Source organism: Gorilla gorilla, chromosome 18 (assembly GCF_029281585.2).
Source record: "Gorilla gorilla gorilla isolate KB3781 chromosome 18, NHGRI_mGorGor1-v2.1_pri, whole genome shotgun sequence".
Lineage (NCBI taxonomy): Eukaryota > Metazoa > Chordata > Mammalia > Primates > Hominidae > Gorilla > Gorilla gorilla.
Genome location: NC_073242.2, coordinates 123,103,410 through 123,119,098, shown reverse-complemented (window position 1 = coordinate 123,119,098; position 15,689 = coordinate 123,103,410).

The following is a 15,689-nucleotide window of genomic DNA, read 5'->3' as shown; positions in this document are numbered from 1 at the left end:
AAGGAAATATCTTCAAAGCTATCTCTTTACACATGGAAATAACTACACCATTATCTCTATAAACATGGAAATATCTACAAAGCCATCTGTATGAACATGGAAATATCTGCATTGCCATCTGTATGAACATATAAATACCTACACCGCCATCTGTATAAAGTTGGAGATATCTACACCGCTATCTGTATAAACCTGGAAATATCTACACCGCTACCTGTATAAACTTGGAAATATCAGCACCGCTCTCTGTATGAACTCGGAAATATCTACACCGCTATCTGTACGAACATGGAAATATCTACACCGCTATCTGTATGAACATGGAAATAACTTCACCGCTATCTGTATGAACAAGGAAATATCTACACCACTATCTGTATGAACATGGAAATATCTACACCGCTATCTGTTTGAACATGGAAATATCTACACCGCTTTCTGCATGAAAATGGAAATATCTACACAGATATCTGCATATACATGGAAATACCTTCAAAGCTATCTCTTTACACATGGAAATAACTACACCGGTATCTCTATAAACATGGAAATATCTACACCGCCAACTGTATGAACATGGAAATATCTGCATTGTCATCTGTATGAACATATAAATACCTACACCGCCATCTGTATTAAGATGGAGATATCTACACCGCTATCTGTATAAACCTGGAAATATCTACACCGCTACCTATACGAACATGGAAATATCTACACCGCTATCTGTATGAACATGGAAATAGCTACACCGCTATCTGTATGAACAAGGAAATATCTACACCACTATCTGTATGAACATGGAAATATCTACACCGCTATCTGTGAAAACATGCATATATCTTCACCGCTATCTGTATAAACATGGAAATATCTACACTGCTATCTGTATGAACATGGAAATAGCTACACCGCTATCTGTATGAACATGGAAATATCTACACCGCTATCTGTATGAACAGGGATATATCTACACAGCCATCTGGATGAACATGGAAATATCTGCACCGCTATCTGTGTAAACATGCATACATCTTCACTGCTATCTATATAAACATGGAAATATCTACACCACTATCTGTATGAACATGCAAATATCTACACCGCTACCTGCATAAACATGGAAATATCAGCACCGCTATCTGTATGAACACGGAAATAGCTACACCGCTATATGTATGAACATGCAAATATCTACACCACTATCTGTATGAACATGGAAATATCTACACCACTATCTGTATGAACATGGATATATCTACACAGCCATCTGGATGAACATGGAAATATCTACACCACTATCTGTATGAACATGGAAATATCTACACCGCTATCTGTGTAAACATGCATAAATCTTCACCGCTATCAGTATAAGCATGGAAATATCTACACCGCTATCTGTATGAACATGGAAATAGCTACACCGCTATCTGTATGAACATGGAAATATCTACACCGCTATCTGTATGAACATGGAAATATCTTCACCGCTATCAGTATGAACATGGATATATCTACACAGCCATCTGGATGAACATGGAAATATCTACACCGCTATCTGTATGAACTTGGAAATAGCTACACCGCTATCTGTATGAACATGGAAATATGTACACCGCTATCTGTATGAACATGGAAATATCTACACCGCTATCTGTATGAACATGGAAATATCTTCACCGCCATCTGTATGAACATAGATATATCTACAGAGCCATCTTGATGAACATGGAAATATCTACACAGCTATCTGTATGAACATGGAAATTTATACACCGCTATCTGTGTTAACATGCATACATCTTCACCGCTATCTGTGTATACATGCATACATCTTCACCGCTATCTGTATAAACATGGAAATATCTACACCGCTATCTGTATGAACATGGAAATATCTACACCGCTATCTGTTTGAACATGGAAATATCTACACCGCTTTCTGCATAAAAATGGAAATATCTACACAGCTATCTGCATATACAAGGAAATATCTTCAAAGCTATCTCTTAACACATGGAAATAACTACACCAGTATCTCTATAAACATGGAAATATCTACACCGCCATCTGTATGAACATGGAAATATCTGCATTGCCATCTGTATGAACATATAAATACCTACACCGCCATCTGTATTAAGTTGGAGATATCTACACCGCTATCTGTATAAACCTGGAAATATCTACACCGCTACCTGTATAAACTTGGAAATATCAGCACCGCTCTCTGTATGAACTCGGAAATATCTACACCGCTATCTGTACGAACATGGAAATATCTACACCACTATCTGTATGAACATGGAAATAACTTCACCGCTATCTGTATGAACAAGGAAATATCTACACCACTATCTGTATGAACATGGAAATATCTACACCGCTATCTGTGAAAACATGCATATATCTTCACCGCTATCTGTATAAACTTGGAAATATCTACACCGCTATCTGTATGAACATGGAAATAGCTACACTGCTATCTGTATGAACATGGAAATATCTACACCGCTATCTGTATGAACAGGGATATATCTACACAGCCATCTAGATGAACATGGAAATATCTGCACCGCTATCTGTGTAAACATGCATACATCTTCACCGCTATCTATATAAAGATGGAAATATCTACACCACTATCTGTATGAACATGCAAATATCTACACCGCTACCTGTATAAACATGGAAATATCAGCACCGCTATCTGTGTGAACATGGAAATAGCTACACCGCTATCTGTATGAACATGCAAATATCTACACCACTATCTGTATGAACATGGAAATATCTACACCGCTATCTGTATGAACATGGAAATATCTACACCGCTATCTGTGTAAACATGCATACATCTTCACCGCTATCAGTATAAACATGGAAATATCTACACCGCTATCTGTATGAACATGGAAATAGCTACACCGCTATCTGTATGAACATGGAAATATCTACACCGCTATCTGTATGAACATGGATATATCTACACAGCCATCTGGATGAACATGGAAATATCTACACCGCTATCTGTGTAAACATTGATACATCTTAACCGCTATCTGTATAAACATGGAAATATCAACACCGCTATCTGTATGAACATTGAAATATCTACACAGCTATCTGTATGAACATGGAAATACCTACACCGCTATCTGTTTGAACATGGAAATATCTACACTGCTATCTGCATGAAAATGGAAATATCTACACTGCTATCTGCATATACATGGAAATATCTACACAGGAATCTCTTTACACATGGAAATAACTACACCGCTATCTGTATGAACATGGAAATATCCACACCGCCATCTGTATGAACATGGAAATATCTACACCGCCATCTGTATGAACATATAAATATCTACACCGCCATCTGTATTAAGATGGAGATATCTACACTGCTATCTGTATAAACATGGAAATATCTACACCACTATCTGTATAAACATGGAAATATCAGCACCGCTACCTTTATGAACATGGAAATATCAGCCCCTCTATCTGTATGAACATGGAAGTATCTACACCGCTATCAGTATGAACATGGAAATATCTACACCGCTATCTGTATGAACATGGAAATACCTTCACCGCCATCTGTATGAACATGGATATATCTACACAGCCATCTGGGTGAACATGGAAATATCTACACCGCTATCTGTATGAACATGGAAATAGCTACACCGCTATCTGTATGAACATGGAAATATCTACACCACGATCTGTATGAACATGGAAATATCTACACCGCTATCTGTATGAACATGGAAATATCTTCACTGTTATCAGTATGAACATGGATATATCTACACAGCCATCTGGATGAACATGGAAATATCTACACCGCTATCTGTATGAACATGGAAATAGCTACACCGCTATCTGTATGAACATGGAAATATCTACACCGCTATCTGTATGAACATGGAAATAACTTCACCGCTATCTGTATGAACAAGGAAATATCTACACCACTATCTGTATGAACATGGAAATATCTACACCGCTATCTGTGAAAACATGCATATATCTTCACCGCTATCTGTATAAACTTGGAAATATCTACACCGCTATCTGTATGAACATGGAAATAGCTACACCGCTATCTGTATGAACATGGAAATATCTACACCGCTATCTGTATGAACAGGGATATATCTACACAGCCATCTGGATGAACATGGAAATAACTGCACCGCTATCTGTGTAAACATGCATACATCTTCACCGCTATCTATATAAAGATGGAAATATCTACACCACTATCTGTATGAACATGCAAATATCTACACCGCTACCTGTATAAACATGGAAATATCAGCACCGCTATCTGTGTGAACATGGAAATAGCTACACCGCTATCTGTATGAACATGCAAATATCTACACCACTATCTGTATGAACATGGAAATATCTACACCACTATCTGTATGAACATGGAAATATCTACACCGCTATCTGTGTAAACATGCATACACCTTCACCGCTATCAGTATAAACATGGAAATATCTACACCGCTATCTGTATGAACATGGAAATAGCTACACCGCTATCTGTATGAACATGGAAATATCTACACCGCTATCTGTATGAACATGGATATATCTACACAGCCATCTGGATGAACATGGAAATATCTACACTGCTATCTGTGTAAACATTGATACATCTTCACCGCTATCTGTATAAACATGGAAATATCAACACCGCTATCTGTATGAACATTGAAATATCTACACCGCTATCTGTATGAACATGGAAATACCTACACCGCTATCTGTTTGAACATGGAAATATCTACACTGCTATCTGCATGAAAATGGAAATATCTACACTGCTATCTGCATATACATGGAAATATCTACACAGGAATCTCTTTACACATGGAAATAACTACACCGCTATCTGTATGAACATGGAAATATCCACACCGCCATCTGTATGAACATGGAAACATCTACACCGCCATCTGTATGAACATATAAATATCTACACCGCCATCTGTATTAAGAAGGAGATATCTACACTGCTATCTGTATAAACATGGAAATATCTACACCACTATCTGTATAAACATGGAAATATCAGCACCGCTACCTTTATGAACATGGAAATATCAGCCCCTCTATCTGTATGAACATGGAAGTATCTACACCGCTATCAGTATGAACATGGAAATATCTACACCGCTATCTGTATGAACATGGAAATACCTTCACCGCCATCTGTATGAACATGGATATATCTACACAGCCATCTGGGTGAACATGGAAATATCTACACCGCTATCTGTATGAACATGGAAATAGCTACACCGCTATCTGTATGAACATGGAAATATCTACACCACTATCTGTATGAACATGGAAATATCTACACCGCTATCTGTATGAACATGGAAATATCTTCACCGTTATCAGTATGAACATGGATATATCTACACAGCCATCTGGATGAACATGGAAATATCTTCACCGCTATCTGTATGAACATGGAAATAGCTACACCGCTATCTGTATGAACATGGAAATATCTACACCGCTATCTGTATGAACATGGAAATATCTTCACCGCCATCTGTATGAACATGGATATATCTACAGAGCCATCTTGATGAACATGGAAATATCTACACAGCTATCTGTATGAACATGGAAATTTATACACCGCTATCTGTGTAAACATGCATACATCTTCACCGCTATCTGTATAAACATGGAAATATCTACACCGCTATCTGTATGAACATGGAAATATCTACACCGCTATCTGTTTGAACATGGAAATATCTACACCGCTTTCTGCATAAAAATGGAAATATCTACACAGCTATCTGCATATACATGGAAATATCTTCAAAGCTATCTCTTTACACATGGAAATAACTACACCGGTATCTCTATAAACATGGAAATATCTACACCGCCATCTGTATGAACATGGAAATATCTGCATTGCCATCTGTATGAACATATAAATACCTACACCGCCATCTGTATTAAGTTGGAGATATCTACACCGCTATCTGTATAAACCTGGAAATATCTACACCGCTACCTGTATAAACTTGGAAATATCAGCACCGCTCTCTGTATGAACTCGGAAATATCTACACCGCTATCTGTACGAACATGGAAATATCTACACCGCTATCTGTATGTACATGGAAATAGCTACACCGCTATCTGTATGAAAAAGGAAATATCTACACCACTATCTGTATGAACATGGAAATATCTACACCGCTATCTGTGAAAACATGCATATATCTTCACCGCTATCTGTATAAACTTGGAAATATCTACACCGCTATCTGTATGAACATGGAAATAGCTACACCGCTATCTGTATGAACATGGAAATATCTACACCGCTATCTGTATGAACAGGGATATATCTACACAGCCATCTGGATGAACATGGAAATATCTGCACCGCTATCTCTGTAAACATGCATACATCTTCACCGCTATCAGTATAAACATGGAAATATCTACACCGCTATCTGTATGAACATGGAAATAGCTACACGGCTATCTGTATGAAAATGGAAATATCTACACCGCTATCTGTATGAACATGGATATATCTACACAGCCATCTGGATGAACATGGAAATATCTACACCGCTATCTGTGTAAACATTGATACATCTTCACCGCTATCTGTATAAACATGGAAATATCTACACGGCTATCTGTATGAACATTGAAATATCTACACCGCTATCTGTATAAACATGGAAATATCTACACCGCTATCTGTATAAACATGGAAATATCTAAACCGCTATCTGTATGAACATGGAAATAACTACACCGCTATCTGTATAAACATGGAAATATCTACACCACTACCTGTATAAACATGGAAATATCAGCACCGCTATCTGTATGAACATGGAAATATCTACACCGCTATCTGTATGAACATGGAAATATATACACCGCTATCTGTATAAACATGGAAATATCTACACCGCTATCTGTATAAACATGGAAATATCTAAACCGCTATCTGTATGAACATGGAAATAACTACACCGCTATCTGTATGAACATGGAAATATCTACACCACTATCTGTTTGAACATGGAAATATCTACACCACTATCTGTTTGAACATGGAAATATCTACACCACTATCTGCATGAAAATGGAAATATCTACACTGCTATCTGTATATACATGGAAATATCTACACAGCTATCTCTTTACACATGGAAATAACTACACCGCTATCTGTATGAACATGGAAATATCCACACCGCCATCTGTATGAACATGGAAATATCTGCACCGCCATCTGTATGAACATATAAATATCTGCACCGCCATCTGTATTAAGATGGAGATATCTACACCGCTATCTGCATAAACATGGAAATATCTACACCGCTATCTGTATAAACATGGAAATGTATACACCGCTATCTGTATAAACATGGAAATATCTACACCGCTACCTGTATAAGCATGGAAATATCAGCACCGCTATCAGTATGAACATGGAAATATCTACACCGCTATCTGTATGAACATGGAAATATCTACACCGCTATCTGTATGAACATGGAAATATCAGCACCGCTATCAGTATGAACATGGAAATATCTACACCGCTATCTGTATGAACATGGATATATCTACACAGCCCTCTGGATGAACATGGAAATATCCACACCGCTATCTGTGTAAGCATGCATACATCTTCACCGCTATCTGTATAAACATGGAAATATCTACATTGCTATCTGTATGAACATGGAAATATCTACACCGCTATCTGTTTGAAGATGGAAATATATACACCGCTATCTGCATGAAAATGGAAATATCTACACAGCTCTCTGCAAATACATGTAAATATCTACACAGCTATCTCTTTACACATGGAAATAACTACACCGCTATCTGTATGAACATGGAAATATCTACACCGCCATCTGTATGAACATGGAAGTATCTGCACCGCCATCTGTATGAACATATAAATATCTACACCGCCATCTGTATTAAGATGGAGATATCTACACCGCTATCTGAATAAACATGGAAATATCTACACCACTATCTGTATAAACATGGAAATATCTACACCGCTATCTGTATAAACGTGGAAATATCTACACTGCTACCTGTATAAACATGGAAATATCAGCTCCGCTATCTGTATGAACATGGAAATATCTACACTGATATCTGTATGAACATGGAAATATCTACACCGCTATCTGTACGAACATGGAAATATCTACAAAGCTATCTGAATGAACATGGAAATATCTACACCGCTATCTGTTTGAACATGTAAATATCTACATCGCAATCTGCATGAAAATGGAAATATCTACAAAGCTATCTGCATATACATGGAAATATCTACACAGCTATCTCTTTACACATGGAAATAACTACACCGCTATATCTATAAACATGGAAATATCTACACTGCTATCTGTATAAACATGGAAATATCTACACCGCTATCTGTATAAACATGGAAATATCTACACCACTACCTGTATAAACATGGAAATATCAGCACCGCTATCTGTACGAACATGGAATTATCTACACCGCTATCTCTATGAACATGGAAATATCTACAAAGCTATCTGAATGAACATGGAAATATCTACACCGCTATCTGTTTGAACATGTAAATATCTACACCGCTATCTGCATGAAAATGGAAATATCTACAAAGCTATCTGCATATACATGGAAACATCTACACAGCTATCTCTTTACACATGGAAATAACTACACCGCTATATCTATAAACATGGAAATATCTACACAGCCATCTGTATGAACATGGAAATATCTGCACCGCCATCTGTATGAACATATAAATATCTACACCGCCATCTGTATTAAGAAGGAAATATCTAAACCGCTGTCTGTATAAACATGGAAATATCTACGCCGCTGCCTGTATAAACATGGAAATATCAGCACCGCTATCTGTATGAACATAGAAGTATCTACACCGCTATGTGTATCAACATGGAAATATCTACACTGCTATCTGTATGAACATGGAAATAGCTACACCGCTATCTGTATGAACATGGAAATATATACACCGCTATCTGTATAAACATGGAAATATCTACACCGCTATCTGTATAAACATGGAAATATCTAAACCGCTATCTGTATGAACATGGAAATAACTACACCGCTATCTGTATGAACATGGAAATATCTACACCACTATCTGTTTGAACATGGAAATATCTACACCACTATCTGTTTGAACATGGAAATATCTACACCACTATCTGCATGAAAATGGAAATATCTACACTGCTATCTGTATATACATGGAAATATCTACACAGCTATCTCTTTACACATGGAAATAACTACACCGCTATCTGTATGAACATGGAAATATCCACACCGCCATCTGTATGAACATGGAAATATCTGCACCGCCATCTGTATGAACATATAAATATCTGCACCGCCATCTGTATTAAGATGGAGATATCTACACCGCTATCTGCATAAACATGGAAATATCTACACCGCTATCTGTATAAACATGGAAATGTATACACCGCTATCTGTATAAACATGGAAATATCTACACCGCTACCTGTATAAGCATGGAAATATCAGCACCGCTATCAGTATGAACATGGAAATATCTACACCACTATCTGTATGAACATGGAAATATCTACACCGCTATCTGTATGAACATGGAAATATCAGCACCGCTATCAGTATGAACATGGAAATATCTACACCGCTATCTGTATGAACATGGATATATCTACACAGCCCTCTGGATGAACATGGAAATATCCACACCGCTATCTGTGTAAGCATGCATACATCTTCACCGCTATCTGTATAAACATGGAAATATCTACATTGCTATCTGTATGAACATGGAAATATCTACACCGCTATCTGTTTGAAGATGGAAATATATACACCGCTATCTGCATGAAAATGGAAATATCTACACAGCTCTCTGCAAATACATGTAAATATCTACACAGCTATCTCTTTACACATGGAAATAAATACACCGCTATCTGTATGAACATGGAAATATCTACACCGCCATCTGTATGAACATGGAAATATCTGCACCGCCATCTGTATGAACATATAAATATCTACACCGCCATCTGTATTAAGATGGAGATATCTACACCGCTATCTGAATAAACATGGAAATATCTACACCACTATCTGTATAAACATGGAAATATCTACACCGCTATCTGTATAAACGTGGAAATATCTACACTGCTACCTGTATAAACATGGAAATATCAGCTCCGCTATCTGTATGAACATGGAAATATCTACACTGATATCTGTATGAACATGGAAATATCTACACCGCTATCTGTACGAACATGGAAATATCTACAAAGCTATCTGAATGAACATGGAAATATCTACACCGCTATCTGTTTGAACATGTAAATATCTACATCGCAATCTGCATGAAAATGGAAATATCTACAAAGCTATCTGCATATACATGGAAATATCTACACAGCTATCTCTTTACACATGGAAATAACTACACCGCTATATCTATAAACATGGAAATATCTACACTGCTATCTGTATAAACATGGAAATATCTACACCGCTATCTGTATAAACATGGAAATATCTACACCACTACCTGTATAAACATGGAAATATCAGCACCGCTATCTGTACGAACATGGAATTATCTACACCGCTATCTCTATGAACATGGAAATATCTACAAAGCTATCTGAATGAACATGGAAATATCTACACCGCTATCTGTTTGAACATGTAAATATCTACACCGCTATCTGCATGAAAATGGAAATATCTACAAAGCTATCTGCATATACATGGAAACATCTACACAGCTATCTCTTTACACATGGAAATAACTACACCGCTATATCTATAAACATGGAAATATCTACACAGCCATCTGTATGAACATGGAAATATCTGCACCGCCATCTGTATGAACATATAAATATCTACACCGCCATCTGTATTAAGAAGGAAATATCTAAACCGCTGTCTGTATAAACATGGAAATATCTACGCTGCTGCCTGTATAAACATGGAAATATCAGCACCGCTATCTGTATGAACATAGAAGTATCTACACCGCTATGTGTATCAACATGGAAATATCTACACTGCTATCTGTATGAACATGGAAATAGCTACACCGTAATCTGTATGAAGATGGAAATAGCTACACCACTATCTGTATGAACATGGAAATATCTACACCACTATCTGTATGAACATGGATATATCTACACAGCCATCTGGATGAACATGGAAATATCTACACCGCTATCTGGATGAACATGGAATTATCTACACCCCTATCTGTATGAACATGGATATATCTACACAGCCATCTGGATGAACATGGAAATATCTACACCGCTATCTGTGTAAACATGCATACATCTTCACCGCTATCTGTATAAACATGGAAATATCTACACCGCTATCTGTATGAACATGGAAATATCTACACCGCTATCTGTATGAACATGGAAATATCTACACCACTATCTGTTTGAACATGGAAATATCTACACCGCTATCTGCATGAAAATGGAAATATCTACACTGCTATCTGCACATACATGGAAATATCTACACAGCTATCTCTTTACACATGGAAATAAATACACCGCTATCTGTATGAACATGGAAATATCCACACAGCCATCTGTATGAACATGGAATTATCTGCACCGACATCTGTATGAACATATAAATATCTCACCGCCATCTGTATTAAGATGGAGATGTCTACACCGCTATCTGCATAAACATGGAAATATCAACACCGCTATCTGAATGAACATGGAAATATCTACACCGCTATCTGTATGAACATGGAAATATCTACACCGCTATCTGTATCAACATGGAAATGTCTACACCGCTATCAGTATGAACATGGAAATATCTACACCGCTATCTGTATGAACATGGATATATCTACACAGCCATCTGGATGAACATGGAAATATCCACACCGCTCTCTGTGTAAACATGCATACATCTTCACCGCTATCTGTATAAACATGGAAATATCTACATTGCTATCTGTATGAACATGGAAATATCTACACCGCTATCTGTTTGAAGATGGAAATATATACACCGCTATCTGCATGAAAATGGAAATATCTACACAGCTATCTGCATACACATGGAAATATCTACACAGCTATCTCTTAACACATGGAAATAAGTACTCCGCTATCTCTATAAACATGGAAATATCTACACCGCCATCTGTATGTACATGGAAATATCTGCACCGCCATCTGTATGAACTTATAAATATCTACACCGCCATCTGTATTAAGAAAGAAATATCTAAACCGCTATCTGTATGAACATTGAAATATCTACACCGCTATCTGTATGAACATTGAAAGATCTACACCGCTGCCTGTATAAACATGTAAATATCAGCACCGCTATCTGTATGAACATGGAAATATCTACACCGCTATCTGTATGAACATGGAAATAGCTACACCGCTATCTGTATGAACATGGAAATAGCTACACCGGTATCTGTATGAACATGGAAATATCTACACAGCCATCTGGATGAACATGGAAATATCTACTCCGCTATCTGTGTAAACATGCATAGATCTTCACCGCTATCTGTATAAACATGGAAATATCCTCACCGCTATCTGTACGAACTTGGAAATAACTACACCGCTATCTGTATGAACATGGAAATATCTACACCGATATCTGTTTGAACATGGAAATACCTACACCGCTATCTGCATGAAAATGGAAATAGCTACACTGCTATCTGCATATACATGGAAATATCTACACAGCTATCTCTTTACACATGGAAATAACTACACCGCTATCTGTATGAACATGGAAATATCTACACCGCCATCTGTATGAACATGGAAATTAGTGCACCGCCATCTGTATGAACATATAAATATCTACACCGCCATCTGTATTAAGATGGAGATATCTACACTGCTATCTGTATAAACATGGAAATATCTACACCGCTATCTGCATAAACATGGAAATATCTACACCGCTATCTGTATAAACATGGAAATATCTACACCACTACCTGTATAAACATGGAAATATCAGCACCGCTATCTATATGAACATGGAATTATCTACACCGCTATCTGTATGAACATGGAAATATCTAAACCGCTATCTGTATGAACATGGAAATATCTACACCGCTATCTGTAGGAACATGGAAATATCTACACCGCTATCTGTTTGAACATGGAAATATCTACACCGCTGTCTGCATGAATATGGAAATATCTACACAGCTATCTGCATACACATTGAAATATGTACACAGCTATCTCTTAACACATGGAAATAAGTACTCCGCTATCTCTATAAACATGGAAATATCTACACCGCCATCTGTATGAACATGGAAATATCTGCACCGCCATCTGTATGAACATATAAGTATCTACACCGCCATCTGTATTAAGAAGGAAATATCTAAACCGCTATCTGTATGAACATTGAAATATGTACACCACAATCTGTATGAACATTGAAATATCTACACTGCTGCCTGTATAAACATGGAAATATCAGCACTGCTATCTATATGAACATGGAAATATCTACACCGCTATCTGTATGAACATGGAAATATCTACACCGCTATCTGTATGAACATGGAAATAGCTACACCGCTATCTGTATGAACATGGAAATATCTACACAGCCATCTGGATGAACATGGAAATATCTACTCTGCTATCTGTGTAAACATGCATAGATCTTCACCGCTATCTGTATAAACATGGAAATATCTACACCGCTATCTGTATGAACATGGAAATATCTACACCGCTATCTTTATAAACATGGAAATATCTACACCGCTATCTGTATAAACATGGAAATATCTACACCGCTACCTGTATAAACATGGAAATATCAGCACCGCTATCTGTATGAACATGGAAATATCTACACCGCTATCTGTATGAACATGGAAATATCTACACCGCTATCTACATTAACATGGAAATATCTACACCGCTACCTGTATAAACATGGAAATATCAGCACCGCTATCTGTATGAACATGGAAATATCTACACCGCTATCCGTATGAACATGGAAATATCTACACCGCTATCTGTATGAACATGGAAATATCTACAAAGCTATCTGAATGAACATGGAAATATCTACAAAGCTATCTGAATGAACATGGAAATATCTACACCGCTATCTGGTTGAACATGTAAATATCTGCACCGCTATCTGCATGAAAATGGAAATATCTACAAAGCTATCTGCATATATATGGAAATGTCTACACAGCTATCTCTTAACACATGGAAATAACTACACCGCTATATCTATAAACATGGAAATATCTACACCGCCATCTGTATGAACATGGAAATATCTGCACCGCCATCTGTATGAACATATAAATATCTACACCGCCATCTGTATTAAGAAGGAAATATCTAAACCGCTATCCGTATAAATATGGAAATATCTACACCGCTGCCTGTATAAACATGGAAATATCAGCACCGATATCTGTATGAACATGGAAGTATCTACACCGCTATCTGTATCAACATGGAAATATCTACACTGCTATCTGTAAGAATATGGAAATAGCTACACCGTTATCCGTATGAACATGGAAATAGCTACACCACTATCTGTATGAACATGGAAATATCTACACCGCTATCTGTATGAACATGGATATATCTTCACAGCCATTTGGATGAACATGGAAATATCTACACCGCTATCTGTATGAACATGGAAATATCTACACCGCTATCTGTATGAACATGGATATATCTACACAGCCATCTGGATGAACATGGAAATATCTACACCGCTATCTTTGTAAACATGCATAGATCTTCACCGCTATCTGTATAAACATGGAAATATCTACATTGCTATCTGTATGAACATGGAAATATCTACACCGCTATCTGTTTGATGATGGAAATATATACACCGCTATCTGCATGAAAATGGAAATATCTACACAGCTATCTGCATATACATGGAAATATCTACACAGCTATCTCTTTACACATGGAAATAACTACACCGCTATCTGTATGAACATGGAAATATCTACACCGCCATCTGTATGAACATGGAAATATCTGCACCGCCATCTGTATGAACATATAAATATCTACACCGCCATCTGTATTAAGATGGAGATAACTACACTGCTATCTGTATAAACATGGAAATATCTACACCGCTATCTGCATAAACATGGAAATATCTACACCGCTATCTGTATAAACATGGAAATATCTACACCACTACCTGTATAAACATGGAAATATCAGCACCGCTATCTGTATGAACATGGAATTATCTACACCGCTATCTGTATGAACATGGAAATATCTACAACGCTATCTGTATGAACATGGAAATATCTACACCGCTATCTGTAGGAACATGGAAATATCTACACCGCTATCTGTTTGAACATGGAAATATCTACACCGCTGTCTGCATGAATATGGAAATATCTACACAGCTATCTGCATACACATTGAAATATGTACACAGCTATCTCTTAACACATGGAAATAAGTACTCCGCTATCTCTATAAACATGGAAATAT